The following is a 22,035-nucleotide window of genomic DNA, read 5'->3' as shown; positions in this document are numbered from 1 at the left end:
GGCTTTCAGGTAACGACATGGGAAGTCTGATTAAATGATGGCTGCAACCCTCCTGGAGTGACAGATGTGGTTGTGTTGATGTAATGGTTCTGTAGAAGGATATCAATTTTTGCTGGAGGTTTAGTGGTGGTGTAGATGGGTCCTGCTTTCTTCTGGGAATTTAGTGGAGAAAGGATGCCAGGGGCATTTTGGGTCTCTGATAGTATCCAGGTAGGAACGCTTGGCTCCTCCCCCTGGGTGGAGCATCTCACAATGGGATGATGCAATTTCATCAGTCCTGCAGTGAGACTCAATGGCCCATTAACAGAAGAGATCCCCCTGGAGGGAGGATGGGTTGTGGAAGAGATAAAGAACACTGCCACAGCTGGTTTTAACAGCTGGCTCTCCCAGTTATGAGGGATGGGTCATAGAAGAGATAAGGAACACTGCCCTGCCTGGTTTCAACAGATGGTAATAGAATACATACTTCTGGTTACATCTTGCATTGCAACCCAAGACATCAGTATTCAGTATATACAGATAAATCTCACTGAATTTAGCGTTAGCTAAAAGACATCTGACTTCTACACAGTAGTTTTCTGCTCCACTGGGCACAAAAGTCAAATTAACAGTTTACAATGTAACAGAATGCCTGAAAACCTCACACAATTAAAGAAAACCAAAATTTACAGTTTGATAGAAGATCAAGGATATCCCCCTGATCCCACTGCCAGCTATGCCAACATTAATTGGAAGGATTCTAGCATAATAAGTAGCAATACATCCTCAAACAAGAGCAAAAATGTGGTGCAAGAAAATGCCTCACAAATTATGTAAGAAACCATGTGAAAACTGCACACATAATAACACATTCAATATTATCCTTGAAAACAAAACTGTTAAGTATTTGCTAATTAGAACGGCTTTCCAAACAAGATTTTAAGTTAACCAATTTCTTTTCAAATCATCAACCTCTTTCTCATTCTGAAGAGTGGTAACTCACAAAAGTTAACTATGGAGCAATTATTTGTGTAATGGTTTACCAAGGGAACAACAGCTTCAATACTTTTCTTTCAAGACTGGACACACTTTGAATAATTGCCATGGCTGTCTGGCATTTACTTGACAAATAAATTGAACAATTCATGCCAGTTCAAATTATCAGTACTTGGTTTCCACATACTGATTTCATGTTAGGATTCCTATTTCTTTATTTGTGTTTATAGATATTTTACATCACAGCACCTGTGGTCTAGGATCAAATTTCACCTCAAATTCAATTCCATTTTTCTCTAATGGTATGGCTGTCTTCTACTGTAGCCTGGTAGGTCTGTAAAAACACTACAGCCATTGGTGACAACAGACATCACACTGTCCTGACTTTGCAAGTCTGCAGTACTGCGGCTTCTCAGGCTTACTTTGAAATTTTTCTGGTCTACCTGCAAGTTTTGTTTGGCTTGTTTAGGTGAAGAATTAATTTTTTTTAAATTTTTTTAAGTTTTTGCTTCTCTTTTTCTGTGTAGAATAATTTTATATAGAATTTTATATAGAATTTTTATATAGAATATTAACAGGTAGTTATTCTGATATGATGAAATATTTAATAATGGCACAATGACCTAAGCTACAAGAATACAAGCCTGGTCTGATGTGTGAAATAAGGACAGAGAATAGAGTATGCAAAGCAAAGTCAGGCATAAAAAGGAATTATAAGGAATGGGGGGCAAACTGACTCAATCCAAGGTTTGTAGACCACTTACCAGCAGCCTGTTAATGAATCCCCACAAAAAGCTGAGCAAAATGAAAGTAATGAAGAACAATATCTAAAATACATAAACCCCAGAAGTAAATTTTAAACCATCATACCAATGAGTACATTGCAAGGTGCAGAAGATTAGCAAACATAGAAAAATGGCTCAAAGTTTATTCTAAGGAAGGGAACAAGGAAAGCAATAACCTATTCCTCCTAGTGGAAAACAGCAAGTGACCACAACATCAATATTTCACTCGTCTGAAAGTCGTGAAGTACTGATTTGTCTGCTGCACTGCTCCCCTTTCGCCTCTGCCTGAGGGACACCTGATCATGCCATCGTACTGTACACAGGAACAGAAAGCCCATGGCAAACACAGTGACATCACAGAACTGAGTATTCCAGCTACAGGACAGAGATACAAAGGTCATCACAAAGAACTTCTGATTTTTGGGCTTTTATTTACCTGCCTTTGAAGGATGATGTTTTTTTCATTGCATGTATGTAGAACTGCTAAATCTACATGCATGAAAAGAGGAGGCAAGGGATGTTAGTAAGATTTATATATGGAACTCAGCATACAGATTCAGCTCTAAAACCATTCAGTGTAATGCTTTCTCATGTGCACATTCTTTTGCTGGAATTGCTTGTATAGTCAATTATCTGTTTCAGTATTAATTTCTAATAGTCTTCATAATGGGTAAACCACTCTTCAGAAATAAGACATTTGCTGGTCTGGACTACTGACTAATTCATAGTTTAGTGTGATGTTGCTACAGCAACTGAAAAGATGAAATTACATGCCATATATCATTTACACATTACTTAGAACATACGGCTTACTAAAAGCCATTAACCAGACAAAAGTGCTGTGATGGAGAAGACGAAGTATTTTATAGCATTCTAAAATACCTTCTATTGTTCTGAAGTAAATCAAAGCAATAAACATCACAAATAAGAGTGAAGAATTTGAAAATAAGACAGCCTTCACCTTTAACATGATTCCAGCATTTCTCAGAGTCCAGTTGCCAGAAGAATACATTTTTAGATCATGGGTAAACATTGGACTTTCTATTTCAGATTTCTAAGTGAGTGTTTGCAGACCACATCATAGTGTGAAGATATTTTTGCAGACCATGTGTTGCCCATAGGGAAACAGCTACTCTCTGAATGAAAGCTTTAGAGAATTTAAAAATGGGGGCTTGATCTTCCTCTAGTGGACCTCCTTAGCAAATACATGAGTGCTCATTAAAGTAATCTTGGTCCTCCAAGACAAGCTAATTACCTCTCATCCTCCCTGCAGAGACACAAACTAATATGAAAATGAAACCAGTATGTGCTTGTGTGGTGTTAGTTGTGGTGATGGATAAATGTAGCAATTTAAATTTAACGATTCAAATTGGCAAATTTCATGATTTAGTGAAGCTATTTATGCATCGAGTTTGGAAGTGATCTTGAAAACATGCAGTTTGTAATGTCACTGCAAATAGAAAGTACCCATGATTGGGTTAAAATTTTAGATTCACCAAGTGGGTGCACATTTTGGATACAAAAGTGAACAAAACATCTGGGAATGAGTCTGGGGATATTTTCCAGACCACAGCAGGAAGATTAATGACCTAAGTCTGTCAGGCTAAAATGGAAGCTTACTGAGGGACTGGATAAGGTTTTGATTTAAGAAAATAGGAGAAGAAAGAAAAGCAGTAAAACAATCTATAGAGTGGATAGGCCAGCTGCTCATTGTCAAAAAGGGTGTAATTCTTTGCTTATGTATAAACACTAGAGAGTTTCATAATTATGTAAAAAGGGAACATTTTGTACTGCCAACAAGAGAAGAAATTCTGTAAGCAATGGAGGATGCCCAGTCTTTTTCTGCATCTGAAGTACCAGAGGGTTTCTGGCACTTACATTTAGAAGAGAGACAAGTCTCTGCACGTTCAACACGCTCCCTGAGAGCACCAAGCAGCAAAACCTCTTGAGTGCCCAATGCTTACTATACTTTCCACAGCATCTTCTTGCATAATGGAGAGAGAACATGCTGCAATACATCATTTCAGGGTTGGAGACAAAGACAACACGAATCCAGCTGAACTACAGCACCTGTTGTATTTTATTTAAAACATCTTTGCAGATAGGTTCAAGTTTTGAAAATGCCACCTACTCTGTGGATGTCAGTGCCCACAGTCCATAAACGGACTGGGTAACAGTGCAAAACTAAAGTAAAGAGACAATGAGTGCAACAAATGTCAGTACAGGGACAACTGGAAGAGGAGTGGGGAGGCAGAACTCTAGTTAAATATCCTTGAGCATATAACTGTGCATGAATTCATCACTGTGATGAGATGGAGAAGAATACAAGGTCTGTAAATACCTCCCCAGGAGGCAAAGGCAAAGCTTCTATTCACTCAGCTCCTGGTATCCTTTTACTGTATTTCAAATAAATCTTCCACAGACACCAACTCATCTAGGTTTGTAATTCAAAAACAGTGGGGTACAATTACCAGCTAAATCCATCCAGCTGGGATACTCCTTCCCCCTTCTGGCAAGGCATATGAAGGCTACTGAGCTTATTGGCTCCTACCCATCCTTTGCCTCACACAGAACAAAATCCCCTTACCTCTGGAATGATCAGTCTGATAAACTTTATCCAACCATGAAAAGAAGCAGAGCTGCAGAGAGTCTGTTTCATTGTAACCTAATACAAAGGGCAAAGACTCAAGACAGTGAGACAGATTGTAGCTCTGGAAGGAAGGTACCCTTAAGGATGCCACAAAGGATGGGGCACCCTCCTGAGTCTGTGGATCCTGAGCACCTGATCAGTGCTAGCACCATGCCTAGTCATGCTCTTACAGTGAAATCTCCACTGCAAGGCTTCCTGAATGTGTTTTGAGTCACTGTGGAAAAACACGTGCTAGCAAGCAGACACATGCAAGGCTGTCAGAGATGCTCTGGCCAAGTGGAGGAGGCTGATTAGAACAAGGACTGGCAGCTTTGCCCCATGCTTTCTCCAAAGAATTATTTCAGATGGAGGCCAGGGACCTTGTCATGTCATGCCATCTTTTCTTGTAAGGCATTCCACATTGCAAGCATAAACTCTTCACTCAAACACTACTATTATCATACTGCCTGGGAAAGGGAGTCCTTTGAGTCAGTGCATCACGACTGCATTAAAGACAGGCCAGCAGGGTCTTGTAGAAAACAGGGCAGCACCAATTTTTTATGCTAGAAACAGCAGAGGAAGCTGCAGGGCAGTAGAACTGGATTACATAGTGTAAGGACTGAAAAGGGGAAATATGGATGTCATTCTTGGGTCTCTAATGACTTGCCAGCTATTATAGAAGCTGCTCATTTGGTCTTGACAGAAAAGAAAAACAACCCACTAATAGGAAAAGTCTGGGCAGCAATAGAAAAAGAGGAAAGAAGAAAAAAATATCAGAAAAAAAAAAGAATAAAAAAGGAAGATTGAAAAAAAAAAAGAAAAAAAATGAAGCTCTGCTGCCACAAGCAGAGTAAAATCTCATTCAGATACAGCCCTCTGTGCCCCATTAGACTGCATCTTGGGCAGAGAATTTTCTCTCATGCAGAAATAAAGGCTATCTAAGCATTATTGTCAAATCCAAGGAAGCCCTCTTGCTTATCATAAAAAGACTGAAATCAAACCAATGTAGAAACCTTTTTTAAAAACGATCTTGGTTGGTTGCCAAACAACCAGACGTCCACTCTTATGCCCTTCTTCACCAAGACAGAAGGCAAAATTTAAAAAACGGGTAAGTTGAGAAAAAGAAAGGGAAATCACCCACCAATTACCATCTCAGGCAAAATAGATTAAATATGGGTAAATTGATTTAGTTTAATTTAATTTAATTTAATTTAAATTTAATTTAATTTTAATTTAATTGATTTGGATGATGAGAAGACAAAGACAAAAATAAAATAATACCTTCTTCCTCCTATCTTTTTTCCCAGCATCAATTTCACTTCTTCATGCATGGAGTCCTTTACTCCCCACCACTAAGCTGGACCAACGAAAATTGGAGAATAGGGAGTTGTGGCCAGCACACACTAGTCCATCACTGTTAATCCTTTCTTCCTGTGTTTTACCCTGTAGAGTTCCCCAGCTCCAGCACAGGTCCTTCCCTAGGCTGCAGTCCCTCAAGGACTGCTTCAGCATGGTTCCTTCAGGAAAAGCCAACCTGAGCCACTGCAGGTCTCTCCTCCAGCTGCTGTGTCTGCCCCAACATGGTCTCTCCCACAAGATGCAAAAGAACACCTGCTCTGATGCCCAGAGCACTTCTTCCCTTCTTCTCACATGCTGATGCTCACACTGCAGGTTTCTCACCCTTTTTTCCCCATTACTCCTCAGGCTGCCATGCAATGTTTTACCCTCTCTTAGATATGCTTTCACAGAGGTGCCACCAGCTCGGCTGACAGGCTCAGAGGTGTCCTACAGTGGGTGCACTGTGTAGTCAGCTGTGTTTGGCACAGGGCGGTCCCTGAGCTTCTCTCACAGAGGCCAACCCTGATGCTGACAGTTTTACACCTACATCCAGTGTATCCTCTGGCTTTTGGGATGTAAAGGCAGTAAAGTCTGTTCTAGCTGTCTGGCTCTATCTCTTTTCTGTCTGTAGCTGTGAAAATATGGGCAGGAGGAGGAAGATGAAAAAAAAAATTCCAAGGGATGAAGAGAGCAGATTTAGAGTCTCAAGACCAGGTAAAAGACAAGGCAATAATAGTCATGGTGCTACAAAACTTAAGCATGGTCTTTTTCTCATAGACTCTTGGTTTTGTAACCAAAGTTATTCCTGGGCTTGGCAACATCTTAGACATCTCAGACATCTACATAGACCAGGAGACACAAACAGCCAGGGCCATTGCACTTTACTGTCCTTTCACAGACTGCACAGCATTCAGCTATTTTCCAGTATTTTACCCAGGCTTGTATCAAGTTGATTTTATGGGTACTATCAGTAGATCTTAAACAATCTGACAGTGCAGCCAGGTAACAGGTAAGAAGCTGACATCAGAATATGGAGTCATTCCATATGAGGGCAGAGCTGAGCACAGGCAGTAAGAATCATGGTCAGAACATTAATTTATTGACTGTAAATCTCTGCATGGGAATAAGCTAGCATCACAGGAAGATTCTGAAGTCCTGAAATATGTAAATCTCACTGCTTCATGGCGTATACAACAAAGCTGAACTCTACCTGTTCAGAGTAGCTGGTAAGTTACCAGAGTATGGTGCAGTGTTGTCAGGCTTCTCCAGAGAACTATAGATATATATTTCTGAACAAAATTTCTGGCCCAGGCAGTAATGTTGCCTCTGTGGAAAAAGGATTGGTATTAGGACAGCAACAATCATAGAAATGCAGAGTTAGTGGATGAACTTGAGCATGATTGCTACAGGAAAAGTTACAGGATCTGAGCTTGCCAATGGTAAAATAGCTCCAAAGCTTCAAAGAGTACTATCAAAGGATGCCAACTGACTTCTGGGTCAGTAGAAACACCAGAAACATCTCTAAAAAGGCAGAATAGCTAATTCAGAATGCGTGAAATAAGCCCAGAAGGACCTTTCACATTCCCAAATTAATACTCCATTACTAATACTTCAACACCTGGAAAATAATGTAGTCTATCTGCAGATGCTATTAAGTTCACAAAAAGAGTGTGCTCAACTACAGGAGGAGACTGAATTCAAGAAAATGTTCTTTCCTTTAATTAAGTCTTTCCATGGCTTTCCAGGGCTTCAGCTTTTTCTCTTAATCACTAGGATAGCATCTACATGCTCTGAAAGCAGTGGTTCTTGGATTGCCTCATCCTAAAAAGTCCATTTACACACGCCCTTTGTCTAAGCTCCATCATTCTCTGAGAGCAAGTGAGGGCCTCAGCTTCTCTAAGATAACTCTTCAGGACCTGAGACTGTTCCAATGAGAACACCACTTGACAAGTACACTGTCCCCTTTCCTTAATCCAAAGCAGGTTTTTTATTCTTTAGTGATCTTTTTTTCTTATTTTATTCCAACACCTGACTACAGAACTGTGTCATTCTGGCAGAATCTTTGAAGTGCATTGTTATAGAGAAAGCACAACCCTCAAATGCTTTTTTGAAAGATGTTAAGACATTTGATTGTCTTCAGGTTTGTTCTTATCACAGGTCCTTTAAAGCTTGATGAATGCACACAGTAAATTCACAAAACCCAATCTGTAATAATTGCACTTCATGCACATAAGTATATGCAGTCTTCATAAAGTCATCCCATTATTCTCTGATCATTGTTCAGCAGTCCTCTATGCACCACCCTCTTTTCCTGATCCAATGAAATTTAAAACTGGAACAACTGACACACAGAAAAACAGCTGCAGACATGACACTCCAGCCCTCTGCCATGGGCAGGGACACCTTCCACTAGACCAGGTTACTGAAAGCCCCATCCCAACCTGACCTTGAACACTGCCAGGGATGGGGCATCCACAGCTTCTCAGGGCAGCCTCTGCTAGTGTTTCACCATCCTCACAGAAAATAATTTCTTCCCATACGCAACCTAAAGCAACCTTCTCTCAGTTTGAAGCCATTCTTCCTTATGAATTACTACAATCCCTTGTGAAAAGTCCCTCTCCAGTTTTCTTATAGCCCCTTTAGGTACTGAGAGGTGCTATCAGGTCACTCTGGAGCCTTCTCTTCTCCCAGCTGAAAAACTGCAACTCTTTCAAGTTGTCTTCATAAGAGTGATTCTCCATTCCCCTAAACATCTTGTGTCTCTCCTCTGGCTCCAGCAGGTCCCTGTCCCTCCTGTGCAGGGACCCCAGCTCTGGATGCTCCAGCTGGGTCTCAGCAGAGCAGAGCAGAGGGGCAGAATCCCCTCCCTCCCCTGCTGCCCACGGGGCTCTGGATGCAGCCCAGGACACGTTTGTCTCTCTGGGCTGTGAGTGCCATGGCCAGGGCATGTCCAGCCTCTCACCCACCAGCACCCCCAGGTCCTTCTGGGCAGGGCTGCTCTCAATTCATTCTCCACTTAGCCTGTACTTGTGCTTGGCATTTCCCCAATCCAGGTGCAGGACCTGGCACTTGCTGCACTCGTTCAACTTCTTGTTGAACTTCAGGAGGTTCTCACAGGCCCATCTCTCCAGCCTGTCCAAATCCACATCTCTCCACCTCTAAGACAAGGATGTTGTGGAGAGTGCTGTCAAATGCTTTGCACAACTTCAGTCACTCTTCCCCTATCCACCAGCATTATAACCCCCATTGTAAAAAGCCACCAAATTTGTCAGGTGTGATTTGCCTTTACTGAAGCCTTGCTGGCTGTCACAAATCCCCTCCATATTTTCCATGTACTTTAGCACAACTTCCAGGAGGATTAGCTCCATGATTTTACTGGACACTGATGTGAGACTGGCCAACCTGTAGTTTCCAGCCTCTTTGCTTTTTTCCTCCACTTTGGGTTAGGTTTCTCTTTTTTTACAATCAGTGGGAACTTTACTGAACTGCCAGTACTTCTCAAATATGGTGGTTAATGGCTTAGACACTTCATCTGCCAGTTCCCACATACACATCTTATCAGGGCCCATGGACCTGTTCACCCTCAGGTTCCTTACATGTCCTTGAACCTGATCTCCTCCTATGGCAGCTGTTTCTTCATTCTCCCTGCCCCTGCCTTTGCCTTTTGCAACCTGGGTGGTGTGGCTAGAACACTTGCTCATGACTCAGGCAAAAAAAAAAATAAAAATGGTGGTATGATTTTTGACCACAGTAAGATCATGTCAAATCTGATTGTAAATTTAGAGCAACAATTTAGAGGCAGCAATCAACAGGTATTTTCAATTGGTTTAGAAAGTATATTTAAAGATTATGAAAGATGCTTTGACCCTAACTGACAAAAACAAAATCAAAGTCTTTGTACTTCAAAGTGGGAAGTTATATCATCACTGTAGAATGGGGTGAGTTGACTTAGACAATGGGAGATGATGATCAAAACCCTTTGATTCTTACTTACATGAAGGGGAAGAGGAACAAAGAGAAATTTGCAGAAAAAAAAACCACTTAGAGATTAGTATACCAGTAATCAGAGGTATTCCTATGGAACTGAAGGCAGACATCTTCACCACATTCAGGAGCCCCTCTAAAATTAAGTCTTGCAGGAATCTTACAAAATCCAGGCTATAAAAAGTTACCTTTGCCCATATATTCAAATCTCATGCACAGGGACAGTGAATTTGAAGAAATAAGTATATTTTCATCCTTAGAAGCATTGCAAAAATGTAGGTCTGTTTTAAATTTCACTTATAATGTCTGATAGACTTAAAGCAGCCACTACCAATCTAGTCTCACTGCCCTACCTCTAGCAGTTGACGAAATCTTAAACTGGATCTGAGTAGAGAAGGGAATTCTTTTGAACTATGTACATTTATGTGTTACTTATTAAATAAGATTTAATACAAGACACATAGTTTATAAACTCAAAAAAATTTATATAATATCCAAAACATATCTTCCTTAGAAATATATTTTGATTTTATTCCTGTGTAGCAGAAAAATTAGGTGTTTTCTGATTGCAGTGAAAAAGGATTGATCAACCTATACATGTAGACTGAAAAGAATGACTCAAGTATGACCTTTTTGTTCTCCCATCACTATCTAGTCTTGGCTGACTTGCAGGATACTGGAAGAGAACATTGTTCTGGATTCAATCTTACTGACTCAGGATGACAGGCAGCATGAAGGAAGAATTACATCAGGGATATTCTCTAAGACTAGGCCAAGACTGCTGATGGAGAGCTGCATAATTATCTACTAAGTGACAATTGTGGGACTTTAAAACTTTGCCTTTTAAAACTTCTAAAACTTTTTAATGTGGATGAAACACAATTTTAATATGTTAAAGCAGAATAAGTATTACAAAATCTTCTGTAAAAATTAAGTCAACAGAGAGCTCCGATCACCCAAAGACATTTCTAAAGACCACTATATTATTTCAATTTACTTAAGAGAGTAATTTCACTACGTTATGATGACAAGTACATTCTTCTGAAAGGCCAGAACATTTAAAATGTAAGCTGGTTTTAGATCACATTTTTCTTTAAATATCATTATGAATTATTCATCGTTCATTAAGCGTGTCATAGTCATATATACACTGATTGAAAGCTAGAACCAGAATTTTTCAAACCTATGTGTTTGTGAGAGATTGAAATGCTTAATAGCTTAAACATTGTTAAAATCATTGAAGGACTTTTGCCCACTATTGCAAGCTGCAAAGAAGGAGCTATTCATCTGCAACTACTGAAGCCCACCCTTCCCCAAATACATCTCCTAATTGGAATTTGGACTTGAAATAATGTAAAGGGGGTATACTATTGTCCAATCAGCCCAGGTCAGAGGAGAAGAATGTGTCCACAAGTGATACTGGAAGAGACACTGGGATTCTGATGGCTGCTGATGTGCAAAGTAACTACCCTGGTGCAGAGGGCAGCACAGCCCACCTCAGGCTACAGCTGGGTGTTGAATGAGATACAGAAAGGCAAACTCCTGAGGTGAGCCCTGTCTCTTTGTCCTTACTTAAGGGAACTCAACTGTGATAACTCCCCTGCCAGGAAGTGTGCCAGGAAGTGCTGGACACAGCACCCTGAAGGCATTGATCTCTGCTGATGAGCCATGATGGACTCAACTGGGCAGATATCACAGGCACTGTGATATCTTAGGTGTCAAAGACTCCCAGGGTGTCCCATGATCCACAGCATTACATCATCCAGTGTATTCTCACCAGAACCTAAGCCAATATAAACCCAGTAGATTGTGCGTTCTGTGGATTTTCCTAGGGATTACTCCCACCACCCAACAAATCCAGTCTGCAATCATCACTTTGATGAGATTGTGACCAACAGATATGGAAATTCCAACAACCAAGATTCGTCACAATGCCTTCAGGTTGTGAGATTTCTTTTCTTTTCTTTTCTTTTCTTTTCTTTTCTTTTCTTTTCTTTTCTTTTCTTTTCTTTTCTTTTCTTTTCTTTTCTTTTCTTTTCTTTTCTTTTCTTTTCTCTTCTCTTCTCTTCTCTTCTCTTCTCTTCTCTTCTCTTCTCTTCTCTTCTCTTCTCTTCTCTTCTCTTCTCTTCTCTTCTCTTCTCTTCTCTTCTCTTCTCTTCTCTTCTCTTCTCTTCTCTTCTCTTCTCTTCTCTTCTCTTCTCTTCTCTTCTCTTCTCTTCTCTTTCCTTCTCTTTCCTTCTCTTTCCTTTTCTTTCTTCTTTTATTTTTTCTTTTTTCTTTCTTCTCCATATATGTTTCTTAAGTGATATTTCTATGCTTTTACATTATCATATTTCTATAGGGAATAATAACCAAAAGGCTTCACTCCTACTTTCAATTGCAACCAAACTGTTCTAAAATAAACCCTACATGTATAAATTTACAAACACCAGTCATTCACTCTAATCTGCCCCAAGGGATGTATTAACAAGAACCTGGGTTACTCTTCTTTGTGGGAGAGGGTTATAACAGTTTTCTCTTGTTTTATACTTATGGGTTTTTTAAAAGGCTTTATGAATCTGAAGGAGAACCACAGTCCCTTATGAACTCCCATAAATACTGTGGTGTTTGTTTATGGCTGCTTAATGAATATATGAAAGGGAGATCCTGGATCCTATGGTCTAGCTTTCCCACTCTTGGCTGATGCACAGCAGAGAACAAGACTGCCTGCTGTGAATGCACAGCACAGCTTGTCTATTGGAACTTTCTATTCACTGTGTGTGGAAGGAGCTACCATAAAAGATGCTGTGGGTAAATTCAACTGTAGGTGACTATTTTCCTCCAAACACACCATCCTCTTGTTTCTGGAGAAAGCACACATTGTTTAGAGTTACTGGAGTTTAACTACAGTTAAAGCAAAGTTCTATTTGTTCTCTGCACCATGGAGAATAGAAAAGTCAGACACTGTATGCACTGGAGGATAAAATGTACTGCAGACTCTGTCCCCTGACCCATCAAAACTTCTCTTACTACAATACAGTTCTAGCTCTGAGCTAATACATGTTCTCTGAAAGCTTTCAGAGCTCTGAGCACTCCCTTTCTACCTTCCCCCTAGCTGGGATGTTGGGTGCCTGAGCTCAGGCTCAGCTTCAGTAATGGGGTAAGAGCCCACCTTTGAGAACAGCCCTTCCAAAAAGGTCTGCTGAGAAGTGTCCAGGGGTGGGCTCTCCTATTTCTCTCTGCAGTGGCTTAAAAACTGAAGCCTCATTCCAGCCCCACCTGAGGTGTGCTGCAGTCATGCCTGTGCTGAGCCAGGTGCCTCACTAATCTGGACCCTGACCCTTCAGCCTGAGCTCTTGGCTTGATCCCTGACATGCCCCATTGTCTATGGATTCATGGCTGAACCTGCTACTGTCACTAGGCTTATTTGGGCACTGTGGGCTGTGTCCTGACACAAATTATGAACATACACATCTCTGACACCACAACAAGCTTTTGTCTCCATCTAGTTCCTTGTTGGGCAGCATATTTTGTGTTTGAGACTACAGCTCAACAATGTGGAAGAGTGGATCAATGAAGTGGGAGTTTCACTTCCCTCACAAGCCCTGCTCCTGGATATGAGCTCCCACTTCTCCATGTGCCAGCTGAGATCCACACTGACGAAGGCCTTCAGGCTGACTTTAGGAAGTTAAATCAGCTTCCAAAGGGGTACACCAAAGATGGTGTAAAAGTGGTAGTGCTCAGAGGCAGGCAGGAAGAAAGAAGTGGGGGGAGGAGTGGGCGAACAGGACCTCCCCTTTTACAGAAGCATTTGCTAGCTGCACTCAGTCACAGTGTCAAACCCTGCCAGTTACATGCCTGATCACCCTAAATTCAAACCATGCATTTCTCTGAGGGTTTATGAATGGAGACAGCAGAGAGTACAGAAAAGGTAGCTCAGCTTCTTGAATTGAATACATAAACATATTAGTTCTCACCAGACTGCCTACTTAAATATGCCACTAGCTTTGGTAGTTTAGTAAAGCAAAAGGAAAGTCTACACAGAGAAGCAAGGGAAAACAAACAGATAATTCTCTACTTCCCATCAGAAGGTTATGTCCAGCTACATTCTAGGAAGCAGGTCCTCACTATGCATAGAGGTTACTCAGGAAGATAAATGTCCCAATAATTATTGTTCTGTCCTCTTCTCCTTTGCCTTAGTTTTATTTCTAAGCAGACAACATGGTATAGAATATTTCCTTGTTAAGCTTGGTTCAGCTGTAATGTCTGGTCCCCTCCCAGAGTACTGGCCCATGGAGGGGGAAAGTTGGAGGCACAGCCTCGATGTTATGTGGTGGGCTTGGTAACACCGAGGTAACGCTGCTGTGTTAGAGCACCTTTCTAGCTACTGACACATAGCACAGCACTCTGAAGGCTGCTGTGCGGAAAGTCCCCCAACCCAACCCTTCCTGAACTTGCCAATGCCAGAAAATGTCAAAAGGCACTCTGCAGAAGCCAGCTGCCTGTCCCACTAAACTATAGGGTATTGCTGTGTTGGACGATTAATGCCTATACAGTTTTCTTTATTGGAAAAGACTATTACACAAGGGATCCAAGAGTTCTGTGGGAAGTGTATAAACCCCAGAAGTGTTTATGTAATCACTACTTCCCCTTAAGTGCACATGGCAAATTTCCAGAGTTTTGGACATGGTCGGGAATGTTACTGGATACCTGATTTTAAAAAAAATGGGGTAAGAAACTAAGAGAATGATGTGAGAAGCCTATCTCCATTGTACAGATCTGGGCTATAGAAACATATATACCATTTCTTCTTCATAACCCTCTATTTATTTTGGGAGCTAGACAGGCACATTCTCTAAGTAAAGCTCCAAAAACATTTAGCAGGGGTGAACACATGGCAGAAAAACAACAGTGCACAGAAAGGAAAGTGCAAATTCAAGACAATTTCCCCACTTATCAGTGTGATAACCTGTACTGACCTGAGCAAGAGGTCAACAAAACAGTGCTTGAGAAACTCAGTTAGTTATCACTAACATGGGTGACAGTGACTAACTAAGAAGAGGCATTTGAATGGTGTGACTATACCCCTGTGCCTTTCCCCTTTCCTCTGTTTTTATCCCAAGGAGCTCCCCCTCACTTGCACACGTTGGTAAATGCAGTCAAGAAAGCATCAGGAACACTGGCCAGACCTGTCCTGCAGGTGCTGCCCAGCCACTGTAGCAGTAGGCAATGCTTGAGGGCATCGCAACCTCCCCAGCTGCTACAAAGTATTTTCTTCCCACAACAGCCAGCACCTTGTCTTCACAAAGCCATAGTTCAGCCTTTCATATTCTTCCCTGATACGTCAAAGGCTCTGAAGTGAGAAAACCTAATACTCCTGCATACAAAAATCAGCTCTGCCTAGACCTGCAATGAAAGTATGTGAAAAGCCACCAAAATAATAGCTGAACCACACAATTCCAAAGAGCTGACACTGGCATCACAGTTCAGTCTTTAAAAAAATAATTTTTGAATTGAAGTATATCTGTAATGTCTGAGATTTGTCATCCACAGAATACTCTATAGATCCACCCTCACAGAGACAACAATTGGGAGCAGTTGCTGGACAAAACCAAATCAGCCAAATCACCTGCTATTATGAATAATCATACTGCATAAGCCTCTTAATTAGCTACTCAAGATTATTTTTAAAGTAGCAACCTCTTTGGCTCTGACTGTGTTGTTATTGGAAACTGATCTGATCTTTAACTGCTTTAAGGGAAAAGAATAATCTTCCAATTCCCTGTTAAAGTTTATTCTCTGTTTTACATCTGCTTATTTATGGTCCAGGACAGAGTATTACATTTTAATATATTTTCTGTCCTTAATGTTACACCCTCCACCTGGCATTATTTCTGCACTCTACAACATGTTATTGAGAGATAGAATAGGCCCTTCACAGATGGCAGACAATTAGACAATTAGATAGATGGGGCTTTGATATCCCTGCCATGGTACAGAGGGGTGGAGCTTGGGGATCTTAAAAGGTCCTTTCCCACACCGACCATGCTATGACCTTATTACTTCTTGTATTTTTTTGCTAGGCTAGAAAGATTATTTTTGTGATATCTCCTTGTAAGCTACTAGAATAGTAAGAATAGGAGCTTTCTTTGTACCTCATCGAATTTTAATCCATGTTCCTTGAATGAGAGGAGTAGAACTTCACAAATTACTTTGACATCTTCACTAGAACTTTGAATAACATCATTAACACTCCTCTAATTCCACTAGAAGTAGTTCAGCTACAGCAGGCCAACACTCCTAGACTTGTATTTGTCAAAGTAATTTGTCTGTGTTTCCAACTAATGAGCTGCTGGCTGAAACAGTAATTTTTGTTATTAGTCCAATCTCAGTCATTGATTTAAACAAGTAGTAAAGATTCAGATCCAACACTCATGCTGTGGAATTTCAGAGCCAACCCTCTCTACACAAGAGCTTTCCTTTCACTGCTAGTGTTAGTATGTACTGAGGTACAGTCCTATAAATTATTTTCTAAATCCCACTTCTCAATCCTGTAGGTTCCTACCTGTATAGAAAAGGTGTTTTACTGAAGTTGGATAAGATTTACTGCACTTGTACATAGACAGGTATCAGTCAGCCCAACTCTAATGGCTTCAACATTTCATTCTGCTCAGAGCTGTTTTGAAGTTCCCCATACATTCTAAATTACTCTAGCCAGTAAAAAGCTATCTGCATAAATTTCTTCCAACATCTCCTTCAATATAGATTTTATATACACAACATTCTTGAGTGATTTTGTAATATCTGAGAACAGATTTTATCATTATATGCCCTGTTTCTTTATATCACTTCCACACAATTATGTGATGGAGATTTCCCATTAGCAGACATCCAACACTAGCAGACTACTTGGGAGCTCACCAAATCATCTGTGGAAAGAACTCTTTGCAAAAACCTTGGAAACCACAAACTCCAACTGATTTATAACTGTGCAAACCAATGTCGGAGAAAATGTAAACATCTACTGAAATCTGCATGAGTTTATGAAATGAAAAACAATGTTGAAACCCAACTCAGTGTGTTGCTGTGTGTTAGCAGCTTGCGTCACCGTCCTAAGATCTGTAGGCAATATATTTTGTATTAGCAGCCTGGATTTCTGTCACTGTGGCTAAAACACTCAGATCTGGCATTGTCTTACAAAAGCTGGCTTTAGCCCAGATGTTTATCAATTCATCATTTCCGCTCGGTCATAAAATCTTCTTCAATTTTAGAAGCAAATGTTTGGTGATTTTTAAAAAACCTGAAATAACTGATTTTTCACGCGTAGTTTCAAGTTATATACTCAGGTTTGTTTCTTCCATTCAAGGAACAAAATTCTCACAAAAAGCACAAAATTTTACACATTTACATGAAAATGAAAATGCCAAGCAAAAACACACTGCTTTTTTGAGAACAGATTATTGTAAAAAAATAGCTTCTTGGCTGGTGATACTACTTAATAAAGAAATACAAAGTGTTCAGATGTCCTTTCAGGCTTTGCTTGTTTAATTTAATTACCTAATCGCGAGGAAAATACTTAAAAAGAAATTGCCTACACAATAGATTTAGTAGTGTGCTTATGCGAAAGAAAAAAAACCAAACAATAAAATAACAAAATAATACAGCCAGTTCAAAGCCACAGGGAGTTTTGCTATATTGAATAAAATTTAGTTACAAATAATTTTTAAGTGGACTTGATCCTATATCTGCTTTTTAACAAAATCTGAAGTGCTTTTGCAAAAGTTTCCACTTAATTATTTCCTTTCAACTCTGTGTTTCTTTTCATAAAACACAAAACAGAGTGGACACCTACTACTGTCTAGGTTGTCTATTCCAATACTTAAATAATGTACCTGCCTTACAGCTTAACTTTACACACTGGAAATTAATTTTCATGGGATAATGCTGCATTTAAAACACAGTTCTAAGATTATATAAATATTTGGTAATAGCATGATACAGAAATATTTTGTAACTCTGGGCTAATATGAATTTTATGTCAATAGTAGTTTGCCCACAGCTTAAGCTTCTGATGGGCTACTCACAGTAGGGCTTTATCCAACAACTCCACATACTCTAGTTCTTATTATGTGAGCAAATCCCAAGTTATTGGCAGCCACAGAGTTCAAGGACAGAAGGAAAAAATCAGAACATGCAGTACCATTTTCACATTTGAGGCTAACACATTTCATGCACTTAATAAAGTAACTCAAGATAATCAGTTTCATCCAGAGAAAGGGCAGAAGTAACTGATTTTACCACGGTCTGTTCTCAGGCAGTCTCCAGTGATTTCAGAAACCTTCCTTGACTCCAAATCTCCTGGCTGAAGTGCAGAGTCGCGGCTTTCCCCCTGTCAGTGGGCACAAAGAATATGTCATGTCACTTGTCAGCCCATGTCCTACTTCTCCCTATGGATGCCTACCAGACAGTCCTTGTCGTCATCCCTGATAACTCATCTCAGGGGAGAATCATGCTCATCCCTGATAACTCATCTGGGGGGAGAATCATGCTCAGCACTGAAAGGGTGTTCCTAGCCTGGAAGCTGCTCCTTGTCTCAGCACTTCTGAGTCAGCCATAGTCTCCTCTCTGTCAACACTGCTTTCATTACTCACCACTTGCTACCTACTGGTTTGTACCTAACCAGGCTTTATGTCCTCTACAAAGAGCTCTAAGCCACGGTGTGACCCAAACTACCACACATGATTACATCCTTCCCATCTTCATATACCTTCATGATAATTGCTGGCTCATTAACTCCATGTGTTTTTGTTTTCTCTTTCATCTTCAAGATTTAACCAGGCAGAAGCAAATGCAGTCAATATTGCTCCCTTCAGAGATCTTTTGAGAACACCTCTAAGAAACCCTGTAGTCTCTGGAGATTTAATGTGTGATTTTCTGAAATTAACATTATTAATGTAACTCAAAACTTCAAGAACTGCTACAAACAGATCATGCTTTGAGATTCAAAGTGGTCCCTATATCTTAAGAAGAGCTTTAGTATTCTTTTTCAATTTGGATTTCTTATGGCTTAACAAATCAAATTAAGAAACGACTGATGTATTCTAAATTTCAGCTATTCTGCATTAGTTCCTGTAACTTATTCTGATCCAGCAAAGCCTGATTCTGCCAAATAAGAGCTGGCTTGTCTGTGTTCTTACACTGAACTCAAAAGAATTACACCTACATCTAATGCTTCTGCCTGCTAGATCATGTCCAATTTTCGTGGGAACTGAGAGGATTAGCAAATGCAAGACAGAAACAACAATGTGTATTTGAAACCACACAAGAACATGGACAAGATGAAATTTTTCTAGTACTGAGCCCTCTTAAAAGTTTGTGAAAAGCTATTTTTTCTACTTAAAAAGTCTTAAATATAGTTAAATTAAGAAGAAAACCAGTTATTTCTTATGAAAATATCCAGTGGGAAATTCTAAGAACACCTAAAAATCTTCAGGATAGAATGATTTTTCATTTTATTTTTCTCTGTAACTAGAACAAGATCAGCCCTCAGAGCTAGCCTATAAGATTCACTGTGATATATAATTTTTCAAAGAACAGTGCAGTTGTTTAAACATACATTCTTCTCATAAAATTTATTTCTGAATTCTGGTCAGTTGTAAAAGTGTCAGGCTATTTTTAACCTTGAGAGATTTAAGATTATGTAAGTTAATAGCTTTCTAGCAGAAAGCATACTTGTAAATCAGTAGTATTTCCGAATCTCTCCAGGGGATCTCTGTGTTCAGCTTTGACTGGATTTCTGAACAAACTGCACTTTCCCTGCACCTGCAATCTTCATTTTTTGCTGGCATGGTGGTTTACAGTGTCATGTACCTTGCCTGTGGCACTCTTCAACTAGCTACACAAATACATCCTCTGCTTGACTGCAAAATTAACACAGAGAAACACAGTCTATGTATTTTTAACTCTGGCCTTCTGTTTTAGGCAACATGGAGAAGAGCTTCAGTGCAAGTCATGCCACTTGATTTCAGTTGATGCATTACAGGGTAAGATATCTGCTTTGTAAAACGCCCCAGAATGTTTGCATTAGCAGAGTCTCTAAAGAAAAAGAAACAAAACAAAACCATGACCAACTTCTTGAGGCGAATCCCTTCAGTACAGCTGGGGACTAAGGCAACAGGGAAACAAAAGGCGCAGAGGGGCGCGCGCGTCATCCGCCCCACGCAGAACACAGCGCTTGGCAGGCCGGTGGCTGCTGCCCCGCTCTGTGGTTTTGTCCCAGACACTGGGAAATGTTCACGTGAGCTTTGGGCCCCCTACCAAAGCCAGGACTAACCCTTACGCTGCTCTGCAGCTGAGCAGGACTGCGCTGCCAGATCAGCAGCCTGAGCCTGGCTCCCAGGGTGCTTGGAAAGAGCCTCCCACCAAGATAAATATGGCAGGCTTCTCAGTGGGAAAGCAGCAGAACCGAGGAGACCACAGGCAGTTTTTAATCCACCAGTGATTTATCAAACCTGATGAAACTGTTCTTACCATAACACTGATTTACTAAACTGTTTCTTGCTGCAGCTTAACCTACTCTAGTGCCAACAGTAGGAGGATGTGAACTGCATAGAAAAGTACCTAACTCATTAAAATTATGTAGTTGAAATAAAGAAATTAATAAACAGCAACAAAGTCCTTAATTTGTTGATTTAATCTCTTTTAATTTTTCCCATGAGGCAGCTAATAGGGTACTTAATGAGCTGCCAGTCATCAGTCATTGGACACTGACTGCTTCACATTCAAGAAGCTGATTAAATAATATAGGTGCTAATTTCATTCTGGCAGCAGAACAGGATTGAGATTATTAGTTATGAAAGAGATCAGATATTTTGAGCAAAGGAGAGGTAATCATTCTAGTTATACCAGTCTGAAGCTATTCTCATAAAACTCAATATAATATTAACTTTTTCCTTATTTGGATTAGAACAGAGGAAAACACCTAAAGCATGTTATGAGTTATAAACTAAAACAGAGCACAGGATTTCAACATGCAGAATTACTCCAGCTCTAAAACAGCAGGGGGTCAGCACATCTAATGCACATCCACCTTCAAAAGAAACTTCTCCCTACTGATTATTAGTGATTGTTAGAATAAGCTTCAGCCTACTCATAAATAACAAATGAGAACTAAATAAATAACCCATGAGAAAAAAAGTTACCATCTTGTAGTAGGTGGTAATTTTCTCCTGGTCTTTTTTGGTGATGTTGAACAGTTAAGTCAGATAACAGGAGAGCTCTTTGACTATTTTCAGCAGTCCTGACCAATAAACTCCAGGTATTTTTACTTCTCTTAGCATCATTTCCAGTACTGCCATAAATCTGCAATGAATCAGTTCAAGGAACTAAAGCTAATCACTTTTCTTTCTGTAGAGCTTGTTATTTTTGTTGGTTTTTTATCTCCTTGAACAAATCAGATGAATATCAGTCAAAGAACAAGGGAGGAAATGGAAATGGTTTGAACTCTTATGAAACACTTAAACTCAATCTGTTTAAAGCATTTTTTTTCAGGCAAACACTAAGGATAACCCCTGTGAAGTTTTGGTTTGGCTACAAGAATGTGGCTAAAAGGTAATATGACAAAGCCAATGAAAAAGCAGGTTTTTACTGCCTGCTATCAAACTACTATTAAAATATGTCTGTTCAAATAGATAATGGATTGTTTATATCCATTAAGGCTGTCCCTACATAGTCAGTGACTATGTTGAACCTAGTAAGCAGCAGTCTCTTGACAACAATGAGCTGAAGAGCAAAACAAGAGTGGAAATACAGTGAAGACACATTTTCAGGTACACATGACTATTGTTTATTACCTGCAACAATAATCCCTTGTGCCTCTTTGAAAACAAATGATGCTGCAAATCCTAGTACAACTGTGATGACATAACCAGACTTTCATGGATTTACTAGGCAAGAGTTGTAAAATCATCACAAAACCAAAGAGCTTCTAAACCTGCCTGACCTTTGGCTCAGCTATCTGAGTCACAGAAAATAGCCACACACTCCAGTGAGTGTGTGAAACCTTAAATGTTACTTGAGGGAATCATAGATTTTGCAGGGAGGATTTAAATCAGCTAAAGACATAAAGAGCAACTTTTCTCACGTAGCAGTAAAGATACCCATACAATGGGATAACAAGACCAAAGCTGGAGAAGAAAAAAAAAAATGGTGCTGATTCTTAAGCTGAGGTTACTGGGTTTTCCATAGTCAGAAAAATAAAGTTTTAAGGTCAGGTGGAAAAAAATTATCTGGGGGCACAAAGTCCTACAGACACAGTAAATATTATCTTCTGTTTGTAGAATCTAG

The 22,035-nt window shown here is 40.0% G+C and overlaps 1 protein-coding gene across 13 annotated transcripts in view; it reads right to left on the bottom strand.

The window, feature by feature from the left end:
* PRLR (prolactin receptor) overlaps window positions 1–22,035 on the bottom strand; it is a 152,458-nt gene that overhangs the window by 47,188 nt on the left and 83,235 nt on the right. For all 13 annotated transcript variants that reach the window (XM_086867672.1, XM_086867674.1, XM_086867676.1 and 10 more), the window contains one exon: window positions 17,989–18,079. The gene's annotated coding sequence lies outside the window, so the exon portion shown is untranslated. The remainder of the gene's footprint in view (window positions 1–17,988; window positions 18,080–22,035) is intronic.

This window comes from Cyanistes caeruleus, chromosome Z (genome assembly GCF_971803275.1).
Source record: "Cyanistes caeruleus chromosome Z, bCyaCae1.hap1.1, whole genome shotgun sequence".
Taxonomy (NCBI): domain Eukaryota; kingdom Metazoa; phylum Chordata; class Aves; order Passeriformes; family Paridae; genus Cyanistes; species Cyanistes caeruleus.
Note: the sequence above shows the minus strand (reverse complement) of the source record. Positions and strands in the feature narration are given on the sequence as shown.